The sequence below is a fragment of the Podarcis erhardii genome (genome assembly GCF_964252035.2).
Source record: "Podarcis erhardii genome assembly, chromosome: 4".
Lineage (NCBI taxonomy): Eukaryota > Metazoa > Chordata > Lepidosauria > Squamata > Lacertidae > Podarcis > Podarcis erhardii.
In genome coordinates, this window is record NC_138508.1 from 96,778,678 (window position 1) to 96,801,028 (window position 22,351).

Below are 22,351 nucleotides of genomic sequence, written 5' to 3' on the forward strand. Positions count from 1 at the left end.
TTTGATCTTCTTGCAGTCCATGGGACTCTCAAGAGTCTCCTCCAGCACCAGAATTCAAAAGCATCAATTCTTCGGCGATCAGCCTTCTTTATGGTCCAGCTCTCACTTCCATACATCACTACTGGGAAAACCATGGCTTTAACTATACGGACCTTTGTTGGCAAGGTGACGTCTCTACTTCTCAAGATGCTGTCATTGCCCTTCTCCCAAGAAGCAGGCGTCTTTTAATTTCGTGGCTGCTGTCACCATCTGCAGTGATGATGGAGCCCAAGAAAGTAAAATCTCTCACTGCCTCCATTTCTTCCCCTTCTATTTGCCAGGAGGTGATGGGACCAGTGGCCATGATCTTTGTTTTTTTGACGTGGAGCTTCAGACCATATTTTGCGCTCTCCTCTTTCACCCTCATTAAAAGGTTCTTTAATTCCTCCTCACTTTCTGCCATCAAGGTTGTGTCATCTGCATATCTGAGGTTGTTGATATTTCTTCCGGCAATCTTAATTCCAGCTTGGGATTCATCCAGCCCAGCCTTTCGCATGATGCATTCTGCATATAAATTGTTGTGTATTGAGTCAAAGGATTTTATATCTGTATTATTATTGTCTGTATTTGCATTAGGGTAAAGTAACTGCCTTTTGGTTCCAGAGGGTACAGCTACTATTGGGTCATTTAAGCTGCTGTATTTGGATCCTCTGTCTTATTGGTTTCCTCCAAAAGGCAGGACTGTGATTGCCTGATATTGTTCCCTCCAAAATGTATCCTTTCTCGCTAGTTCCCTGTCCCTATAAATGTAGCTCTCCCCTCCTCAGGTCTCAGTCTTGTTTGCTTTAATAAAGTAGTGTTACTAGAGAACTGCCTGCAGCATATTATGTCAAGAGAGCTGAAATCACAACCCCCCCCCCGTCACAACATAAATTAAATAAGCAGGGAGACAAAATACAGCCTTGTCGTACTCCTTTTCCAATTTTGAACCAATCAGTTGTTCCATATCCAGTTCTAACTGTAGCTTCTTGTCCCACATAGAGATTTCTCAGGAGACAGATGAGGTGATCAGGCACTCCCATTTCTTTAAGAACTTGCCATAGTTTGCTGTGGTCGACGCAGTCAAAGGCTTTTGCATAGTCAATGAAGCAGAAGTAGATGTCTTTCTGGAACTCTCTAGCTTTCTCCATAATCCAGCGCATGTTTGCAATTTGGTCTCTGGTTCTTCTGCCTCTTCTAAATCCAGCTTGCACTTCTGGGAGTTCTCGATCCACATACTGCTTGAGCCTTCCTTGTAGAATTTTAAGCATAACCTTGCTAGCGTGTGAAATGAGTGCAATTGTGCGGTAGTTGGAGCATTCTTTGGCACTGCCCTTCTTTGGGATTGGGATGTAGACTGATCTTCTCCAATCTTCTGGCCACTGCTGAGTTTTCCAAATTTGCTGGCATATTGAGTGTAGCACCTTAACAGCATCATCTTTTAAAATTTTAAATAGTTCAGCTGGAATACCATCACTTCCACTGGCCTTGTTATTTGCAGTGCTTTCTAAGGCCCATTTGACTTCACTTTCCAGGATGTCTGGCTCAAGGTCAGCAACCACACTACCTGGGGTGTACGAGACATCCCTATCTTTCTGGTATAATTCCTCTGTGTATTCTTGCCACCTCTTCTTGATGTCTTCTGCTTCTGTTAGGTCCTTGCCACTTTTGTCCTTTCTTATGGTAATCTTTGTACGAAATGTTCCTTTCATATCTCCAATTTTCTTGAACAGATCTCTGGTTCTTCCCATTCTGTTGTTTTCCTCTATTGTTTGCATTGCTCGTTTAAGAAGGCCTTCTTGTCTCTCCTTGCTATTCTTTGGAAATCTGCATTCAATTTCCTGTATCTTTCACTATCTCCCTCGCATTTTGCTTGCCTTCTCTCCTCCGCTATTTGTAAGGCCTCGTTGGACAGCCACTTTGCTTTCTTGCATTTCCTTTTCATTGGGATGGTTTTTGTTGTTGCCTCCTGTACAATGTTTCGAGCCTCCATCCATAGTTCTTCAGGCACTCTGTCCACCAAATCTAAATCCTTAAACCTGTTCGTCACTTCCACTGTGTATTCATAAGGGATTTGACTTAGATGATATCTTACCGGCCCAGTGGTTTTCCCTACTTTCTTCAGTTTAAGTTTGATTTTTGCTATAAGAAGCTGATGATCTGAGCCACAGTCAGCTCCAGGTCTTGTTTTTGCTGACTGTATAGAGCCTCTCCATCTTTGGCTGCAGAGAATATAATCAATCTGATTTCGATGCTGCCCATCTGGTGATGTCCATGTGTAGAGTCGTCTCTTGTGTTGTTGGAAAAGCGTGTTTGTGATGACCAGCTTGTTCTCTTGACAGAACTCTATTAGCCTTTGCCCTGCTTCGTTTTGATCTCCAAGGCCAAACTTGCCAGTTGTTCCTCTTATCTCTTGCCTCCCTACTTTAGCATTCCAATCCCCTATAATGAGAAGAACATCCTTCTTTGGTGTCACTTCTATAAGGTGTTGTAAGTCTTCATAGAATTGGTCAATTTCAGTTTCTTCAGCACCAGTAGTTGGTGCATAAACTTGGATTACTGTGATGTTAAAAGGTCTGCCTTGGATTCGTATCGAGATCATTCTATCATTCTATTCTATGTATAACTCCATACCATCCAACATTTCTCCCATGAACATAGGGACGTCCTAAGGAAAAGCAGGATAACATCAGAAACCAGGACAGCTTCAATAAATCTGGGACTGTCCCGGCAAAATTAGGGACAACTGGAAGGTTTGCAAAAGTGGGGAAGTTAAGATCAAGGAACAAGAGAGAAGTCATGAGTGAAGGACAAGCCAAAGGAGAGGTTGAGGGAGGAGGCTTATTGGTTTGTTCTTGTTCTTGTTTTTATTGTGTATTTTGTGTTTTTTACCTTGCATTTTTAAGTCGTAAACCAACCTTAAATCTACGGATGAAGGGCAGTATATTTAATAAATTAATAAAATAGTAACAATACTATTTGTTACTCTAGACAGGCATGCCATTGTTCAGCAAGGTCTACTGTATAAATAGGGGTATAAATAGTAAAGTAGTATCAGTAATAAAGTAGCAGTAGTAAAGTGGAAGTAAAGTGGTAGTAAAGCAATAGTAAACCAGTAGGGAAGTAGCAGTTAAGTAATGGTAAAACAATAGTAAAGTGGTGGAATAGTACCAGGAAAATAGCAGTAAAGTAGTAGTAACGCAGTAGTAAAATAGTAGTAAAATGGTAGTAAGGCAGTAGTGAAACAGCAGTAAGATAGTAGTAAAGAAGTAGTAAAGTGGTAGTAAAATGGTCCAATAGTAAAGTGGTGGAATAGCAGTAAAATAGCTTTAAAGTAGTAGTAAAGTTGTAGTAAAATTGTAGAAAAATAGTAGTTAAATGGTAGTAAAGCAGTAGTAAGGTAGTAGTAAAATGGTAGTAAAGCAGTAGGAAAGCGGTAGTAAAGCAGTAGTAAAATGGTAGTAAAGTAGTAGTAAAATGATAGTAAAGGAATAGTAAAGTAGTAGTAAAGTGGTAGTAAAGTGGTAGTAAAGTAGTAGTAAAGTAGTAGTAAAGTGGTAGTAAAGTAGTAGTAAAACGGTAGTAAAGTAGTAGTAATGTAGTAGTAAAGTGGTAGTAAAGTATTAGTAAAGCAGTAGTAAAGTGGTAGTAAAGTAGTAGTAAAATGGTAGTAAAGTAGTAGTAAGAATGACCTCAGAAGTGTTCGTTGTACAAAAAGGCGCCATGTTGATAGCCTCAATCACAGAGGTTTTTCCAGTTGTTTCCATATAAAGTAGTGGGGCGGGGGAAATGGCTTCTCAGTGTTTGTATGTTGATCCCTGTTTACACTATTATGTTAAAAAGTACACCAGAATTTAGTGGCGTTGGATATTTTGGGTCCCAAAAGGTCCCCGCCAGCAGTGGCTGCATAAAATCCTTTAGTCAGAACTGAGCTATGGGCAACACACTGTCGTGAGTCAGGAGCTGTGTGAGGAGCCCGTAGTCAAAACTGAGGTGAGGACAAAAGCATACCCTCCAACATTTCTCCGATGAAAATAGGGGTGCCCTGTTCTGTAACAACAATTTTACTACAGTGGTACCTCAGGTTAAGTACTTAATTCGTTCCGGAGGTCCGTTCTTAAACTGAAACTGTTCTTAACCTGAAGCACCACTTTAGCTAATGGGGCCTCCTGCTGTCGCCGCGCCGCCGGATCACGATTTCTGTTCTCAGAAGCAAATTTCTTAACCTGAAGCACTATTTCTGGGTTAGCGGAGTCTGTAACCTGAAGCATCTGTAACCTGAAGCATATGTAACCCGAGGTACCACTGTATTTATACCACATCCATCTGCCTGGGTTGCTCTAGCCACTCTGGGCGGCTTCCAAAACATATAAAAAGGTAATAAAACAGTAAACATTAAAAATCTTCCCTAGGTTGTTGTTGTTTAGTCGTTTAGTCGTGTCCGACTCTTCGTGACCCCATGGACCAGAGCACGCCAGGCACCTCTGTCCTCCACTACCTCCCGCAGTTTGGTCAAACTCATGCTGGTAACCTCGAAAACACTATCCAACCATCTCGTCCTCTGTCGCCCCCTTCTCCTTGTGCCCTCCATCTTTCCCAGCATCAGTGTCTTCTCCAGGGAGTCTTCTCTTCTCATGAGGTGGCCAAAGTACAGGAGCCTCAGCTTCACGATCTGTCCTTCCAGTGAGCACTCAGGGCTGATTTCCTTAAGAATGGATGCGTTTGATCTTCTTGCAGTCCATGGGACTCTCAAGAGTCTCCTCCAGCACCAGAATTCAAAAGCATCAATTCTTCGGCGATCAGCCTTCTTTATGGTCCAGCTCTCACTTCCATACATCACTACTGGGAAAACCATGGCTTTAACTATACGGACCTTTGTTGGCAAGGTGACGTCTCTACTTCTCAAGATGCTGTCATTGCCTTTCTCCCAAGAAGCAGGCGTCTTTTAATTTCGTGGCTGCTGTCACCATCTGCAGTGATGATGGAGCCCAAGAAAGTAAAATCTCTCACTGCCTCCATTTCTTCCCCTTCTATTTGCCAGGAGGTGATGGGACCAGTGGCCATGATCTTTGTTTTTTTGATGTGGAGCTTCAGACCATATTTTGCGCTCTCCTCTTTCACCCTCATTAAAAGGTTCTTTAATTCCTCCTCACTTTCTGCCATCAAGGTTGTGTCATCTGCATATCTGAGGTTGTTGATATTTCTTCCGGCAATCTTAATTCCAGCTTGGGATTCATCCAGCCCAGCCTTTCGCATGATGCATTCTGCATATAAATTGTTGTGTACTGAGTCAAAGGATTTTATATCTGTATTATTATTGTCTGTATTTGCATTAGGGTAAAGTAACTGCCTTTTGGTTCCAGAGGGTACAGCTACTATTGGGTCATTTAAGCTGCTGTATTTGGATCCTCTGTCTTATTGGTTTCCTCCAAAAGGCAGGACTGTGATTGCCTGATATTGTTCCCTCCAAAATGTATCCTTTCTCGCTAGTTCCCTGTCCCTATAAATGTAGCTCTCCCCTCCTCAGGTCTCAGTCTTGTTTGCTTTAATAAAGTAGTGTTACTAGAGAACTGCCTGCAGCATATTATGTCAAGAGAGCTGAAATCACAACCCCCCCCCCCGTCACAACATAAATTAAATAAGCAGGGAGACAAAATACAGCCTTGTCGTACTCCTTTTCCAATTTTGAACCAATCAGTTGTTCCATATCCAGTTCTAACTGTAGCTTCTTGTCCCACATAGAGATTTCTCAGGAGACAGATGAGGTGATCAGGCACTCCCATTTCTTTAAAAACTTGCCATAGTTTGCTGTGGTCGACGCAGTCAAAGGCTTTTGCATAGTCAATGAAGCAGAAGTAGATGTCTTTCTGGAACTCTCTAGCTTTCTCCATAATCCAGCGCATGTTTGCAATTTGGTCTCTGGTTCTTCTGCCTCTTCTAAATCCAGCTTGCACTTCTGGGAGTTCTCGATCCACATACTGCTTGAGCCTTCCTTGTAGAATTTTAAGCATAACCTTGCTAGCGTGTGAAATGAGTGCAACTGTGCGGTAGTTGGAGCATTCTTTGGCACTGCCCTTCTTTGGGATTGGGATGTAGACTGATCTTCTCCAATCTTCTGGCCACTGCTGAGTTTTCCAAATTTGCTGGCATATTGAGTGTAGCACCTTAACAGCATCATCTTTTAAAATTTTAAATAGTTCAGCTGGAATACCATCACTTCCACTGGCCTTGTTATTTGCAGTGCTTTCTAAGGCCCATTTGACTTCACTTTCCAGGATGTCTGGCTCAAGGTCAGCAACCACACTACCTGGGGTGTACGAGACATCCCTATCTTTCTGGTATAATTCCTCTGTGTATTCTTGCCACCTCTTCTTGATGTCTTCTGCTTCTGTTAGGTCCTTACCACTTTTGTCCTTTCTTATGGTAATCTTTGTACGAAATGTTCCTTTCATATCTCCAATTTTCTTGAACAGATCTCTGGTTCTTCCCATTCTGTTGTTTTCCTCTATTGTTTGCATTGCTCGTTTAAGAAGGCCTTCTTGTCTCTCCTTGCTATTCTTTGGAAATCTGCATTCAATTTCCTGTATCTTTCACTATCTCCCTCGCATTTTGCTTGCTTTCTCTCCTCCGCTATTTGTAAGGCCTCGTTGGACAGCCACTTTGCTTTCTTGCATTTCCTTTTCATTGGGATGGTTTTTGTTGTTGCCTCCTGTACAATGTTTCGAGCCTCCATCCATAGTTCTTCAGGCACTCTGTCCACCAAATCTAAATCCTTAAACCTGTTCGTCACTTCCACTGTGTATTCATAAGGGATTTGACTTAGATGATATCTTACCGGCCCAGTGGTTTTCCCTACTTTCTTCAGTTTAAGTTTGATTTTTGCTATAAGAAGCTGATGATCTGAGCCACAGTCAGCTCCAGGTCTTGTTTTTGCTGACTGTATAGAGCCTCTCCATCTTTGGCTGCAGAGAATATAATCAATCTGATTTCGATGCTGCCCATCTGGTGATGTCCATGTGTAGAGTCGTCTCTTGTGTTGTTGGAAAAGCGTGTTTGTGATGACCAGCTTGTTCTCTTGACAGAACTCTATTAGCCTTTGCCCTGCTTCGTTTTGATCTCCAAGGCCAAACTTGCCAGTTGTTCCTCTTATCTCTTGCCTCCCTACTTTAGCATTCCAATCCCCTATAATGAGAAGAACATCCTTCTTTGGTGTCACTTCTATAAGGTGTTGTAAGTCTTCATAGAATTGGTCAATTTCAGTTTCTTCAGCACCAGTAGTTGGTGCATAAACTTGGATTACTGTGATGTTAAAAGGTCTGCCTTGGATTCGTATCGAGATCATTCTATCATTCTATTCTATGTATAACTCCATACCATCCAACATTTCTCCCATGAACATAGGGACGTCCTAAGGAAAAGCAGGATAACATCAGAAACCAGGACAGCTTCAATAAATCTGGGACTGTCCCGGCAAAATTAGGGACAACTGGAAGGTTTGCAAAAGTGGGGAAGTTAAGATCAAGGAACAAGAGAGAAGTCATGAGTGAAGGACAAGCCAAAGGAGAGGTTGAGGGAGGAGGCTTATTGGTTTGTTCTTGTTCTTGTTTTTATTGTGTATTTTGTGTTTTTTACCTTGCATTTTTAAGTCGTAAACCAACCTTAAATCTACGGATGAAGGGCAGTATATTTAATAAATTAATAAAATAGTAACAATACTATTTGTTACTCTAGACAGGCATGCCATTGTTCAGCAAGGTCTACTGTATAAATAGGGGTATAAATAGTAAAGTAGTATCAGTAATAAAGTAGCAGTAGTAAAGTGGAAGTAAAGTGGTAGTAAAGCAATAGTAAACCAGTAGGGAAGTAGCAGTTAAGTAATGGTAAAACAATAGTAAAGTGGTGGAATAGTACCAGGAAAATAGCAGTAAAGTAGTAGTAACGCAGTAGTAAAATAGTAGTAAAATGGTAGTAAGGCAGTAGTGAAACAGCAGTAAGATAGTAGTAAAGAAGTAGTAAAGTGGTAGTAAAATGGTCCAATAGTAAAGTGGTGGAATAGCAGTAAAATAGCTTTAAAGTAGTAGTAAAGTTGTAGTAAAATTGTAGAAAAATAGTAGTTAAATGGTAGTAAAGCAGTAGTAAGGTAGTAGTAAAATGGTAGTAAAGCAGTAGGAAAGCGGTAGTAAAGCAGTAGTAAAATGGTAGTAAAGTAGTAGTAAAATGACAGTAAAATGATAGTAAAGGAATAGTAAAGTAGTAGTAAAGTGGTAGTAAAGTAGTAGTAAAGTAGTAGCAAAATGGTAGTAAAGTGGTAGTAAAATGGTAGTAAAGTAGTAGTAAAGTGGTAGTAAAGTATTAGTAAAGCAGTAGTAAAGTGGTAGTAAAGTAGTAGTAAAATGGTAGTAAAGTAGTAGTAAGAATGACCTCAGAAGTGTTTGTTGTACAAAAAGGCGCCATGTTGATAGCCTCAATCACAGAGGTTTTTCCAGTTGTTTCCATATAAAGTAGTGGGGCGGGGGAAATGGCTTCTCAGTGTTTGTATGTTGATCCCTGTTTACACTATTATGTTAAAAAGTACACCAGAATTTAGTGGCGTTGGATATTTTGGGTCCCAAAAGGTCCCCGCCAGCAGTGGCTGCATAAAATCCTTTAGTCAGAACTGAGCTATGGGCAACACACTGTCGTGAGTCAGGAGCTGTGTGAGGAGCCCGTAGTCAAAACTGAGGTGAGGACAAAAGCATACCCTCCAACATTTCTCCGATGAAAATAGGGGTGCCCTGTTCTGTAACAACAATTTTACTGCAGTGGTACCTCAGGTTAAGTACTTAATTCGTTCCGGAGGTCCGTTCTTAAACTGAAACTGTTCTTAACCTGAAGCACCACTTTAGCTAATGGGGCCTCCTGCTGTCGCCGCGCCGCCGGATCACGATTTCTGTTCTCAGAAGCAAATTTCTTAACCTGAAGCACTATTTCTGGGTTAGCGGAGTCTGTAACCTGAAGCATCTGTAACCTGAAGCATATGTAACCCGAGGTACCACTGTATTTATACCACATCCATCTGCCTGGGTTGCTCTAGCCACTCTGGGCGGCTTCCAAAACATATAAAAAGGTAATAAAACAGTAAACATTAAAAATCTTCCCTAGGTTGTTGTTGTTTAGTCGTTTAGTTGTGTCCGACTCTTCGTGACCCCATGGACCAGAGCACGCCAGGCACCTCTGTCCTCCACTACCTCCCGCAGTTTGGTCAAACTCATGCTGGTAACCTCGAAAACACTATCCAACCATCTCGTCCTCTGTCGCCCCCTTCTCCTTGTGCCCTCCATCTTTCCCAGCATCAGTGTCTTCTCCAGGGAGTCTTCTCTTCTCATGAGGTGGCCAAAGTACAGGAGCCTCAGCTTCACGATCTGTCCTTCCAGTGAGCACTCAGGGCTGATTTCCTTAAGAATGGATGCCTTTGATCTTCTTGCAGTCCATGGGACTCTCAAGAGTCTCCTCCAGCACCAGAATTCAAAAGCATCAATTCTTCGGCGATCAGCCTTCTTTATGGTCCAGCTCTCACTTCCATACATCACTACTGGGAAAACCATGGCTTTAACTATACGGACCTTTGTTGGCAAGGTGACGTCTCTACTTCTCAAGATGCTGTCATTGCCCTTCTCCCAAGAAGCAGGCGTCTTTTAATTTCGTGGCTGCTGTCACCATCTGCAGTGATCATGGAGCCCAAGAAAGTAAAATCTCTCACTGCCTCCATTTCTTCCCCTTCTATTTGCCAGGAGGTGATGGGACCAGTGGCCATGATCTTTGTTTTTTTGATGTGGAGCTTCAGACCATATTTTGCGCTCTCCTCTTTCACCCTCATTAAAAGGTTCTTTAATTCCTCCTCACTTTCTGCCATCAAGGTTGTGTCATCTGCATATCTGAGGTTGTTGATATTTCTTCCGGCAATCTTAATTCCAGCTTGGGATTCATCCAGCCCAGCCTTTCGCATGATGCATTCTGCATATAAATTGTTGTGTATTGAGTCAAAGGATTTTATATCTGTATTATTATTGTCTGTATTTGCATTAGGGTAAAGTAACTGCCTTTTGGTTCCAGAGGGTACAGCTACTATTGGGTCATTTAAGCTGCTGTATTTGGATCCTCTGTCTTATTGGTTTCCTCCAAAAGGCAGGACTGTGATTGCCTGATATTGTTCCCTCCAAAATGTATCCTTTCTCGCTAGTTCCCTGTCCCTATAAATGTAGCTCTCCCCTCCTCAGGTCTCAGTCTTGTTTGCTTTAATAAAGTAGTGTTACTAGAGAACTGCCTGCAGCATATTATGTCAAGAGAGCTGAAATCACACCCCCCCCCCCGTCACAACATAAATTAAATAAGCAGGGAGACAAAATACAGCCTTGTCGTACTCCTTTTCCAATTTTGAACCAATCAGTTGTTCCATATCCAGTTCTAACTGTAGCTTCTTGTCCCACATAGAGATTTCTCAGGAGACAGATGAGGTGATCAGGCACTCCCATTTCTTTAAGAACTTGCCATAGTTTGCTGTGGTCGACGCAGTCAAAGGCTTTTGCATAGTCAATGAAGCAGAAGTAGATGTCTTTCTGGAACTCTCTAGCTTTCTCCATAATCCAGCGCATGTTTGCAATTTGGTCTCTGGTTCTTCTGCCTCTTCTAAATCCAGCTTGCACTTCTGGGAGTTCTCGATCCACATACTGCTTGAGCCTTCCTTGTAGAATTTTAAGCATAACCTTGCTAGCGTGTGAAATGAGTGCAATTGTGCGGTAGTTGGAGCATTCTTTGGCACTGCCCTTCTTTGGGATTGGGATGTAGACTGATCTTCTCCAATCTTCTGGCCACTGCTGAGTTTTCCAAATTTGCTGGCATATTGAGTGTAGCACCTTAACAGCATCATCTTTTAAAATTTTAAATAGTTCAGCTGGAATACCATCACTTCCACTGGCCTTGTTATTTGCAGTGCTTTCTAAGGCCCATTTGACTTCACTTTCCAGGATGTCTGGCTCAAGGTCAGCAACCACACTACCTGGGGTGTACGAGACATCCCTATCTTTCTGGTATAATTCCTCTGTGTATTCTTGCCACCTCTTCTTGATGTCTTCTGCTTCTGTTAGGTCCTTGCCACTTTTGTCCTTTCTTATGGTAATCTTTGTACGAAATGTTCCTTTCATATCTCCAATTTTCTTGAACAGATCTCTGGTTCTTCCCATTCTGTTGTTTTCCTCTATTGTTTGCATTGCTCGTTTAAGAAGGCCTTCTTGTCTCTCCTTGCTATTCTTTGGAAATCTGCATTCAATTTCCTGTATCTTTCACTATCTCCCTCGCATTTTGCTTGCCTTCTCTCCTCCGCTATTTGTAAGGCCTCGTTGGACAGCCACTTTGCTTTCTTGCATTTCCTTTTCATTGGGATGGTTTTTGTTGTTGCCTCCTGTACAATGTTTCGAGCCTCCATCCATAGTTCTTCAGGCACTCTGTCCACCAAATCTAAATCCTTAAACCTGTTCGTCACTTCCACTGTGTATTCATAAGGGATTTGACTTAGATGATATCTTACCGGCCCAGTGGTTTTCCCTACTTTCTTCAGTTTAAGTTTGATTTTTGCTATAAGAAGCTGATGATCTGAGCCACAGTCAGCTCCAGGTCTTGTTTTTGCTGACTGTATAGAGCCTCTCCATCTTTGGCTGCAGAGAATATAATCAATCTGATTTCGATGCTGCCCATCTGGTGATGTCCATGTGTAGAGTCGTCTCTTGTGTTGTTGGAAAAGCGTGTTTGTGATGACCAGCTTGTTCTCTTGACAGAACTCTATTAGCCTTTGCCCTGCTTCGTTTTGATCTCCAAGGCCAAACTTGCCAGTTGTTCCTCTTATCTCTTGCCTCCCTACTTTAGCATTCCAATCCCCTATAATGAGAAGAACATCCTTCTTTGGTGTCACTTCTATAAGGTGTTGTAAGTCTTCATAGAATTGGTCAATTTCAGTTTCTTCAGCACCAGTAGTTGGTGCATAAACTTGGATTACTGTGATGTTAAAAGGTCTGCCTTGGATTCGTATCGAGATCATTCTATCATTCTATTCTATGTATAACTCCATACCATCCAACATTTCTCCCATGAACATAGGGACGTCCTAAGGAAAAGCAGGATAACATCAGAAACCAGGACAGCTTCAATAAATCTGGGACTGTCCCGGCAAAATTAGGGACAACTGGAAGGTTTGCAAAAGTGGGGAAGTTAAGATCAAGGAACAAGAGAGAAGTCATGAGTGAAGGACAAGCCAAAGGAGAGGTTGAGGGAGGAGGCTTATTGGTTTGTTCTTGTTCTTCTTTTTATTGTGTATTTTGTGTTTTTTACCTTGCATTTTTAAGTCGTAAACCAACCTTAAATCTACGGATGAAGGGCAGTATATTTAATAAATTAATAAAATAGTAACAATACTATTTGTTACTCTAGACAGGCATGCCATTGTTCAGCAAGGTCTACTGTATAAATAGGGGTATAAATAGTAAAGTAGTATCAGTAATAAAGTAGCAGTAGTAAAGTGGAAGTAAAGTGGTAGTAAAGCAATAGTAAACCAGTAGGGAAGTAGCAGTTAAGTAATGGTAAAACAATAGTAAAGTGGTGGAATAGTACCAGGAAAATAGCAGTAAAGTAGTAGTAACGCAGTAGTAAAATAGTAGTAAAATGGTAGTAAGGCAGTAGTGAAACAGCAGTAAGATAGTAGTAAAGAAGTAGTAAAGTGGTAGTAAAATGGTCCAATAGTAAAGTGGTGGAATAGCAGTAAAATAGCTTTAAAGTAGTAGTAAAGTTGTAGTAAAATTGTAGAAAAATAGTAGTTAAATGGTAGTAAAGCAGTAGTAAGGTAGTAGTAATGGTAGTAAAGCAGTAGGAAAGCGGTAGTAAAGCAGTAGTAAAATGGTAGTAAAGTAGTAGTAAAATGATAGTAAAGGAATAGTAAAGTAGTAGTAAAGTGGTAGTAAAGTAGTAGTAAAGTAGTAGCAAAATGGTAGTAAAGTGGTAGTAAAGTAGTAGTAAAACGGTAGTAAAGTAGTAGTAAAGTAGTAGTAAAGTGGTAGTAAAGTATTAGTAAAGCAGTAGTAAAGTGGTAGTAAAGTAGTAGTAAAGTGGTAGTAAAGTAGTAGTAAGAATGACCTCAGAAGTGTTTGTTGTACAAAAAGGCGCCATGTTGATAGCCTCAATCACAGAGGTTTTTCCAGTTGTTTCCATATAAAGTAGTGGGGCGGGGGAAATGGCTTCTCAGTGTTTGTATGTTGATCCCTGTTTACACTATTATGTTAAAAAGTACACCAGAATTTAGTGGCGTTGGATATTTTGGGTCCCAAAAGGTCCCCGCCAGCAGTGGCTGCATAAAATCCTTTAGTCAGAACTGAGCTATGGGCAACACACTGTCGTGAGTCAGGAGCTGTGTGAGGAGCCCGTAGTCAAAACTGAGGTGAGGACAAAAGCATACCCTCCAACATTTCTCCGATGAAAATAGGGGTGCCCTGTTCTGTAACAACAATTTTACTACAGTGGTACCTCAGGTTAAGTACTTAATTCGTTCCGGAGGTCCGTTCTTAAACTGAAACTGTTCTTAACCTGAAGCACCACTTTAGCTAATGGGGCCTCCTGCTGTCGCCGCGCCGCCGGATCACGATTTCTGTTCTCAGAAGCAAATTTCTTAACCTGAAGCACTATTTCTGGGTTAGCGGAGTCTGTAACCTGAAGCATCTGTAACCTGAAGCATATGTAACCCGAGGTACCACTGTATTTATACCACATCCATCTGCCTGGGTTGCTCTAGCCACTCTGGGCGGCTTCCAAAACATATAAAAAGGTAATAAAACAGTAAACATTAAAAATCTTCCCTAGGTTGTTGTTGTTTAGTCGTTTAGTTGTGTCCGACTCTTCGTGACCCCATGGACCAGAGCACGCCAGGCACCTCTGTCCTCCACTACATCCCGCAGTTTGGTCAAACTCATGCTGGTAACCTCGAAAACACTATCCAACCATCTCGTCCTCTGTCGCCCCCTTCTCCTTGTGCCCTCCATCTTTCCCAGCATCAGTGTCTTCTCCAGGGAGTCTTCTCTTCTCATGAGGTGGCCAAAGTACAGGAGCCTCAGCTTCACGATCTGTCCTTCCAGTGAGCACTCAGGGCTGATTTCCTTAAGAATGGATGCCTTTGATCTTCTTGCAGTCCATGGGACTCTCAAGAGTCTCCTCCAGCACCAGAATTCAAAAGCATCCATTCTTCGGCGATCAGCCTTCTTTATGGTCCAGCTCTCACTTCCATACATCACTACTGGGAAAACCATGGCTTTAACTATACGGACCTTTGTTGGCAAGGTGACGTCTCTACTTCTCAAGATGCTGTCATTGCCCTTCTCCCAAGAAGCAGGCGTCTTTTAATTTCGTGGCTGCTGTCACCATCTGCAGTGATCATGGAGCCCAAGAAAGTAAAATCTCTCACTGCCTCCATTTCTTCCCCTTCTATTTGCCAGGAGGTGATGGGACCAGTGGCCATGATCTTTGTTTTTTTGATGTGGAGCTTCAGACCATATTTTGCGCTCTCCTCTTTCACCCTCATTAAAAGGTTCTTTAATTCCTCCTCACTTTCTGCCATCAAGGTTGTGTCATCTGCATATCTGAGGTTGTTGATATTTCTTCCGGCAATCTTAATTCCAGCTTGGGATTCATCCAGCCCAGCCTTTCGCATGATGCATTCTGCATATAAATTGTTGTGTATTGAGTCAAAGGATTTTATATCTGTATTATTATTGTCTGTATTTGCATTAGGGTAAAGTAACTGCCTTTTGGTTCCAGAGGGTACAGCTACTATTGGGTCATTTAAGCTGCTGTATTTGGATCCTCTGTCTTATTGGTTTCCTCCAAAAGGCAGGACTGTGATTGCCTGATATTGTTCCCTCCAAAATGTATCCTTTCTCGCTAGTTCCCTGTCCCTATAAATGTAGCTCTCCCCTCCTCAGGTCTCAGTCTTGTTTGCTTTAATAAAGTAGTGTTACTAGAGAACTGCCTGCAGCATATTATGTCAAGAGAGCTGAAATCACACCCCCCCCCCGTCACAACATAAATTAAATAAGCAGGGAGACAAAATACAGCCTTGTCGTACTCCTTTTCCAATTTTGAACCAATCAGTTGTTCCATATCCAGTTCTAACTGTAGCTTCTTGTCCCACATAGAGATTTCTCAGGAGACAGATGAGGTGATCAGGCACTCCCATTTCTTTAAAAACTTGCCATAGTTTGCTGTGGTCGACGCAGTCAAAGGCTTTTGCATAGTCAATGAAGCAGAAGTAGATGTCTTTCTGGAACTCTCTAGCTTTCTCCATAATCCAGCGCATGTTTGCAATTTGGTCTCTGGTTCTTCTGCCTCTTCTAAATCCAGCTTGCACTTCTGGGAGTTCTCGATCCACATACTGCTTGAGCCTTCCTTGTAGAATTTTAAGCATAACCTTGCTAGCGTGTGAAATGAGTGCAATTGTGCGGTAGTTGGAGCATTCTTTGGCACTGCCCTTCTTTGGGATTGGGATGTAGACTGATCTTCTCCAATCTTCTGGCCACTGCTGAGTTTTCCAAATTTGCTGGCATATTGAGTGTAGCACCTTAACAGCATCATCTTTTAAAATTTTAAATAGTTCAGCTGGAATACCATCACTTCCACTGGCCTTGTTATTTGCAGTGCTTTCTAAGGCCCATTTGACTTCACTTTCCAGGATGTCTGGCTCAAGGTCAGCAACCACACTACCTGGGGTGTACGAGACATCCCTATCTTTCTGGTATAATTCCTCTGTGTATTCTTGCCACCTCTTCTTGATGTCTTCTGCTTCTGTTAGGTCCTTGCCACTTTTGTCCTTTCTTATGGTAATCTTTGTACGAAATGTTCCTTTCATATCTCCAATTTTCTTGAACAGATCTCTGGTTCTTCCCATTCTGTTGTTTTCCTCTATTGTTTGCATTGCTCGTTTAAGAAGGCCTTCTTGTCTCTCCTTGCTATTCTTTGGAAATCTGCATTCAATTTCCTGTATCTTTCACTATCTCCCTCGCATTTTGCTTGCCTTCTCTCCTCCGCTATTTGTAAGGCCTCGTTGGACAGCCACTTTGCTTTCTTGCATTTCCTTTTCATTGGGATGGTTTTTGTTGTTGCCTCCTGTACAATGTTTCGAGCCTCCATCCATAGTTCTTCAGGCACTCTGTCCACCAAATCTAAATCCTTAAACCTGTTCGTCACTTCCACTGTGTATTCATAAGGGATTTGACTTAGATGATATCTTACCGGCCCAGTGGTTTTCCCTACTTTCTTCAGTTTAAGTTTGATTTTTGCTATAAGAAGCTGATGATCTGAGCCACAGTCAGCTCCAGGTCTTGTTTTTGCTGACTGTATAGAGCCTCTCCATCTTTGGCTGCAGAGAATATAATCAATCTGATTTCGATGCTGCCCATCTGGTGATGTCCATGTGTAGAGTCGTCTCTTGTGTTGTTGGAAAAGCGTGTTTGTGATGACCAGCTTGTTCTCTTGACAGAACTCTATTAGCCTTTGCCCTGCTTCGTTTTGATCTCCAAGGCCAAACTTGCCAGTTGTTCCTCTTATCTCTTGCCTCCCTACTTTAGCATTCCAATCCCCTATAATGAGAAGAACATCCTTCTTTGGTGTCACTTCTATAAGGTGTTGTAAGTCTTCATAGAATTGGTCAATTTCAGTTTCTTCAGCACCAGTAGTTGGTGCATAAACTTGGATTACTGTGATGTTAAAAGGTCTGCCTTGGATTCGTATCGAGATCATTCTATCATTCTATTCTATGTATAACTCCATACCATCCAACATTTCTCCCATGAACATAGGGACGTCCTAAGGAAAAGCAGGATAACATCAGAAACCAGGACAGCTTCAATAAATCTGGGACTGTCCCGGCAAAATTAGGGACAACTGGAAGGTTTGCAAAAGTGGGGAAGTTAAGATCAAGGAACAAGAGAGAAGTCATGAGTGAAGGACAAGCCAAAGGAGAGGTTGAGGGAGGAGCCTTATTGGTTTGTTCTTGTTCTTGTTTTTATTGTGTATTTTGTGTTTTTTACCTTGCATTTTTAAGTCGTAAACCAACCTTAAATCTACGGATGAAGGGCAGTATATTTAATAAATTAATAAAATAGTAACAATACTATTTGTTACTCTAGACAGGCATGCCATTGTTCAGCAAGGTCTACTGTATAAATAGGGGTATAAATAGTAAAGTAGTATCAGTAATAAAGTAGCAGTAGTAAAGTGGAAGTAAAGTGGTAGTAAAGCAATAGTAAACCAGTAGGGAAGTAGCAGTTAAGTAATGGTAAAACAATAGTAAAGTGGTGGAATAGTACCAGGAAAATAGCAGTAAAGTAGTAGTAACGCAGTAGTAAAATAGTAGTAAAATGGTAGTAAGGCAGTAGTGAAACAGCAGTAAGATAGTAGTAAAGAAGTAGTAAAGTGGTAGTAAAATGGTCCAATAGTAAAGTGGTGGAATAGCAGTAAAATAGCTTTAAAGTAGTAGTAAAGTTGTAGTAAAATTGTAGAAAAATAGTAGTTAAATGGTAGTAAAGCAGTAGTAAGGTAGTAGTAAAATGGTAGTAAAGCAGTAGGAAAGCGGTAGTAAAGCAGTAGTAAAATGGTAGTAAAGTAGTAGTAAAATGACAGTAAAATGATAGTAAAGGAATAGTAAAGTAGTAGTAAAGTGGTAGTAAAGTAGTAGTAAAGTAGTAGCAAAATGGTAGTAAAGTGGTAGTAAAATGGTAGTAAAGTAGTAGTAAAGTGGTAGTAAAGTATTAGTAAAGCAGTAGTAAAGTGGTAGTAAAGTAGTAGTAAAATGGTAGTAAAGTAGTAGTAAGAATGACCTCAGAAGTGTTCGTTGTACAAAAAGGCGCCATGTTGATAGCCTCAATCACAGAGGTTTTTCCAGTTGTTTCCATATAAAGTAGTGGGGCGGGGGAAATGGCTTCTCAGTGTTTGTATGTTGATCCCTGTTTACAGTATTATGTTAAAAAGTACACCAGAATTTAGTGGCGTTGGATATTTTGGGTCCCAAAAGGTCCCCGCCAGCAGTGGCTGCATAAAATCCTTTAGTCAGAACTGAGCTATGGGCAACACACTGTCGTGAGTCAGGAGCTGTGTGAGGAGCCCGTAGTCAAAACTGAGGTGAGGACAAAAGCATACCCTCCAACATTTCTCCGATGAAAATAGGGGTGCCCTGTTCTGTAACAACAATTTTACTACAGTGGTACCTCAGGTTAAGTACTTAATTCGTTCCGGAGGTCCGTTCTTAAACTGAAACTGTTCTTAACCTGAAGCACCACTTTAGCTAATGGGGCCTCCTGCTGTCGCCGCGCCGCCGGATCACGATTTCTGTTCTCAGAAGCAAATTTCTTAACCTGAAGCACTATTTCTGGGTTAGCGGAGTCTGTAACCTGAAGCATCTGTAACCTGAAGCATATGTAACCCGAGGTACCACTGTATTTATACCACATCCATCTGCCTGGGTTGCTCTAGCCACTCTGGGCGGCTTCCAAAACATATAAAAAGGTAATAAAACAGTAAACATTAAAAATCTTCCCTAGGTTGTTGTTGTTTAGTCGTTTAGTTGTGTCCGACTCTTCGTGACCCCATGGACCAGAGCACGCCAGGCACCTCTGTCCTCCACTACATCCCGCAGTTTGGTCAAACTCATGCTGGTAACCTCGAAAACACTATCCAACCATCTCGTCCTCTGTCGCCCCCTTCTCCTTGTGCCCTCCATCTTTCCCAGCATCAGTGTCTTCTCCAGGGAGTCTTCTCTTCTCATGAGGTGGCCAAAGTACAGGAGCCTCAGCTTCACGATCTGTCCTTCCAGTGAGCACTCAGGGCTGATTTCCTTAAGAATGGATGCCTTTGATCTTCTTGCAGTCCATGGGACTCTCAAGAGTCTCCTCCAGCACCAGAATTCAAAAGCATCCATTCTTCGGCGATCAGCCTTCTTTATGGTCCAGCTCTCACTTCCATACATCACTACTGGGAAAACCATGGCTTTAACTATACGGACCTTTGTTGGCAAGGTGACGTCTCTACTTCTCAAGATGCTGTCATTGCCCTTCTCCCAAGAAGCAGGCGTCTTTTAATTTCGTGGCTGCTGTCACCATCTGCAGTGATCATGGAGCCCAAGAAAGTAAAATCTCTCACTGCCTCCATTTCTTCCCCTTCTATTTGCCAGGAGGTGATGGGACCAGTGGCCATGATCTTTGTTTTTTTGATGTGGAGCTTCAGACCATATTTTGCGCTCTCCTCTTTCACCCTCATTAAAAGGTTCTTTAATTCCTCCTCACTTTCTGCCATCAAGGTTGTGTCATCTGCATATCTGAGGTTGTTGATATTTCTTCCGGCAATCTTAATTCCAGCTTGGGATTCATCCAGCCCAGCCTTTCGCATGATGCATTCTGCATATAAATTGTTGTGTATTGAGTCAAAGGATTTTATATCTGTATTATTATTGTCTGTATTTGCATTAGGGTAAAGTAACTGCCTTTTGGTTCCAGAGGGTACAGCTACTATTGGGTCATTTAAGCTGCTGTATTTGGATCCTCTGTCTTATTGGTTTCCTCCAAAAGGCAGGACTGTGATTGCCTGATATTGTTCCCTCCAAAATGTATCCTTTCTCACTAGTTCCCTGTCCCTATAAATGTAGCTCTCCCCTCCTCAGGTCTCAGTCTTATTTGCTTTAATAAAGTAGTGTTACTAGAGAACTGCCTGCAGCATATTATGTCAAGAGAGCTGAAATCACAACCCCCCCCCCTCACAACATAAATTAAATAAGCAGGGAGACAAAATACAGCCTTGTCGTACTCCTTTTCCAATTTTGAACCAATCAGTTGTTCCATATCCAGTTCTAACTGTAGCTTCTTGTCCCACATAGAGATTTCTCAGGAGACAGATGAGGTGATCAGGCACTCCCATTTCTTTAAAAACTTGCCATAGTTTGCTGTGGTCGACGCAGTCAAAGGCTTTTGCATAGTCAATGAAGCAGAAGTAGATGTCTTTCTGGAACTCTCTAGCTTTCTCCATAATCCAGCGCATGTTTGCAATTTGGTCTCTGGTTCTTCTGCCTCTTCTAAATCCAGCTTGCACTTCTGGGAGTTCTCGATCCACATACTGCTTGAGCCTTCCTTGTAGAATTTTAAGCATAACCTTGCTAGCGTGTGAAATGAGTGCAACTGTGCGGTAGTTGGAGCATTCTTTGGCACTGCCCTTCTTTGGGATTGGGATGTAGACTGATCTTCTCCAATCTTCTGGCCACTGCTGAGTTTTCCAAATTTGCTGGCATATTGAGTGTAGCACCTTAACAGCATCATCTTTTAAAATTTTAAATAGTTCAGCTGGAATACCATCACTTCCACTGGCCTTGTTATTTGCAGTGCTTTCTAAGGCCCATTTGACTTCACTTTCCAGGATGTCTGGCTCAAGGTCAGCAACCACACTACCTGGGGTGTACGAGACATCCCTATCTTTCTGGTATAATTCCTCTGTGTATTCTTGCCACCTCTTCTTGATGTCTTCTGCTTCTGTTAGGTCCTTACCACTTTTGTCCTTTCTTATGGTAATCTTTGTACGAAATGTTCCTTTCATATCTCCAATTTTCTTGAACAGATCTCTGGTTCTTCCCATTCTGTTGTTTTCCTCTATTGTTTGCATTGCTCGTTTAAGAAGGCCTTCTTGTCTCTCCTTGCTATTCTTTGGAAATCTGCATTCAATTTCCTGTATCTTTCACTATCTCCCTCGCATTTTGCTTGCTTTCTCTCCTCCGCTATTTGTAAGGCCTCGTTGGACAGCCACTTTGCTTTCTTGCATTTCCTTTTCATTGGGATGGTTTTTGTTGTTGCCTCCTGTACAATGTTTCGAGCCTCCATCCATAGTTCTTCAGGCACTCTGTCCACCAAATCTAAATCCTTAAACCTGTTCGTCACTTCCACTGTGTATTCATAAGGGATTTGACTTAGATGATATCTTACCGGCCCAGTGGTTTTCCCTACTTTCTTCAGTTTAAGTTTGATTTTTGCTATAAGAAGCTGATGATCTGAGCCACAGTCAGCTCCAGGTCTTGTTTTTGCTGACTGTATAGAGCCTCTCCATCTTTGGCTGCAGAGAATATAATCAATCTGATTTCGATGCTGCCCATCTGGTGATGTCCATGTGTAGAGTCGTCTCTTGTGTTGTTGGAAAAGCGTGTTTGTGATGACCAGCTTGTTCTCTTGACAGAACTCTATTAGCCTTTGCCCTGCTTCGTTTTGATCTCCAAGGCCAAACTTGCCAGTTGTTCCTCTTATCTCTTGCCTCCCTACTTTAGCATTCCAATCCCCTATAATGAGAAGAACATCCTTCTTTGGTGTCACTTCTATAAGGTGTTGTAAGTCTTCATAGAATTGGTCAATTTCAGTTTCTTCAGCACCAGTAGTTGGTGCATAAACTTGGATTACTGTGATGTTAAAAGGTCTGCCTTGGATTCGTATCGAGATCATTCTATCATTCTATTCTATGTATAACTCCATACCATCCAACATTTCTCCCATGAACATAGGGACGTCCTAAGGAAAAGCAGGATAACATCAGAAACCAGGACAGCTTCAATAAATCTGGGACTGTCCCGGCAAAATTAGGGACAACTGGAAGGTTTGCAAAAGTGGGGAAGTTAAGATCAAGGAACAAGAGAGAAGTCATGAGTGAAGGACAAGCCAAAGGAGAGGTTGAGGGAGGAGGCTTATTGGTTTGTTCTTGTTCTTCTTTTTATTGTGTATTTTGTGTTTTTTACCTTGCATTTTTAAGTCGTAAACCAACCTTAAATCTACGGATGAAGGGCAGTATATTTAATAAATTAATAAAATAGTAACAATACTATTTGTTACTCTAGACAGGCATGCCATTGTTCAGCAAGGTCTACTGTATAAATAGGGGTATAAATAGTAAAGTAGTATCAGTAATAAAGTAGCAGTAGTAAAGTGGAAGTAAAGTGGTAGTAAAGCAATAGTAAACCAGTAGGGAAGTAGCAGTTAAGTAATGGTAAAACAATAGTAAAGTGGTGGAATAGTACCAGGAAAATAGCAGTAAAGTAGTAGTAACGCAGTAGTAAAATAGTAGTAAAATGGTAGTAAGGCAGTAGTGAAACAGCAGTAAGATAGTAGTAAAGAAGTAGTAAAGTGGTAGTAAAATGGTCCAATAGTAAAGTGGTGGAATAGCAGTAAAATAGCTTTAAAGTAGTAGTAAAGTTGTAGTAAAATTGTAGAAAAATAGTAGTTAAATGGTAGTAAAGCAGTAGTAAGGT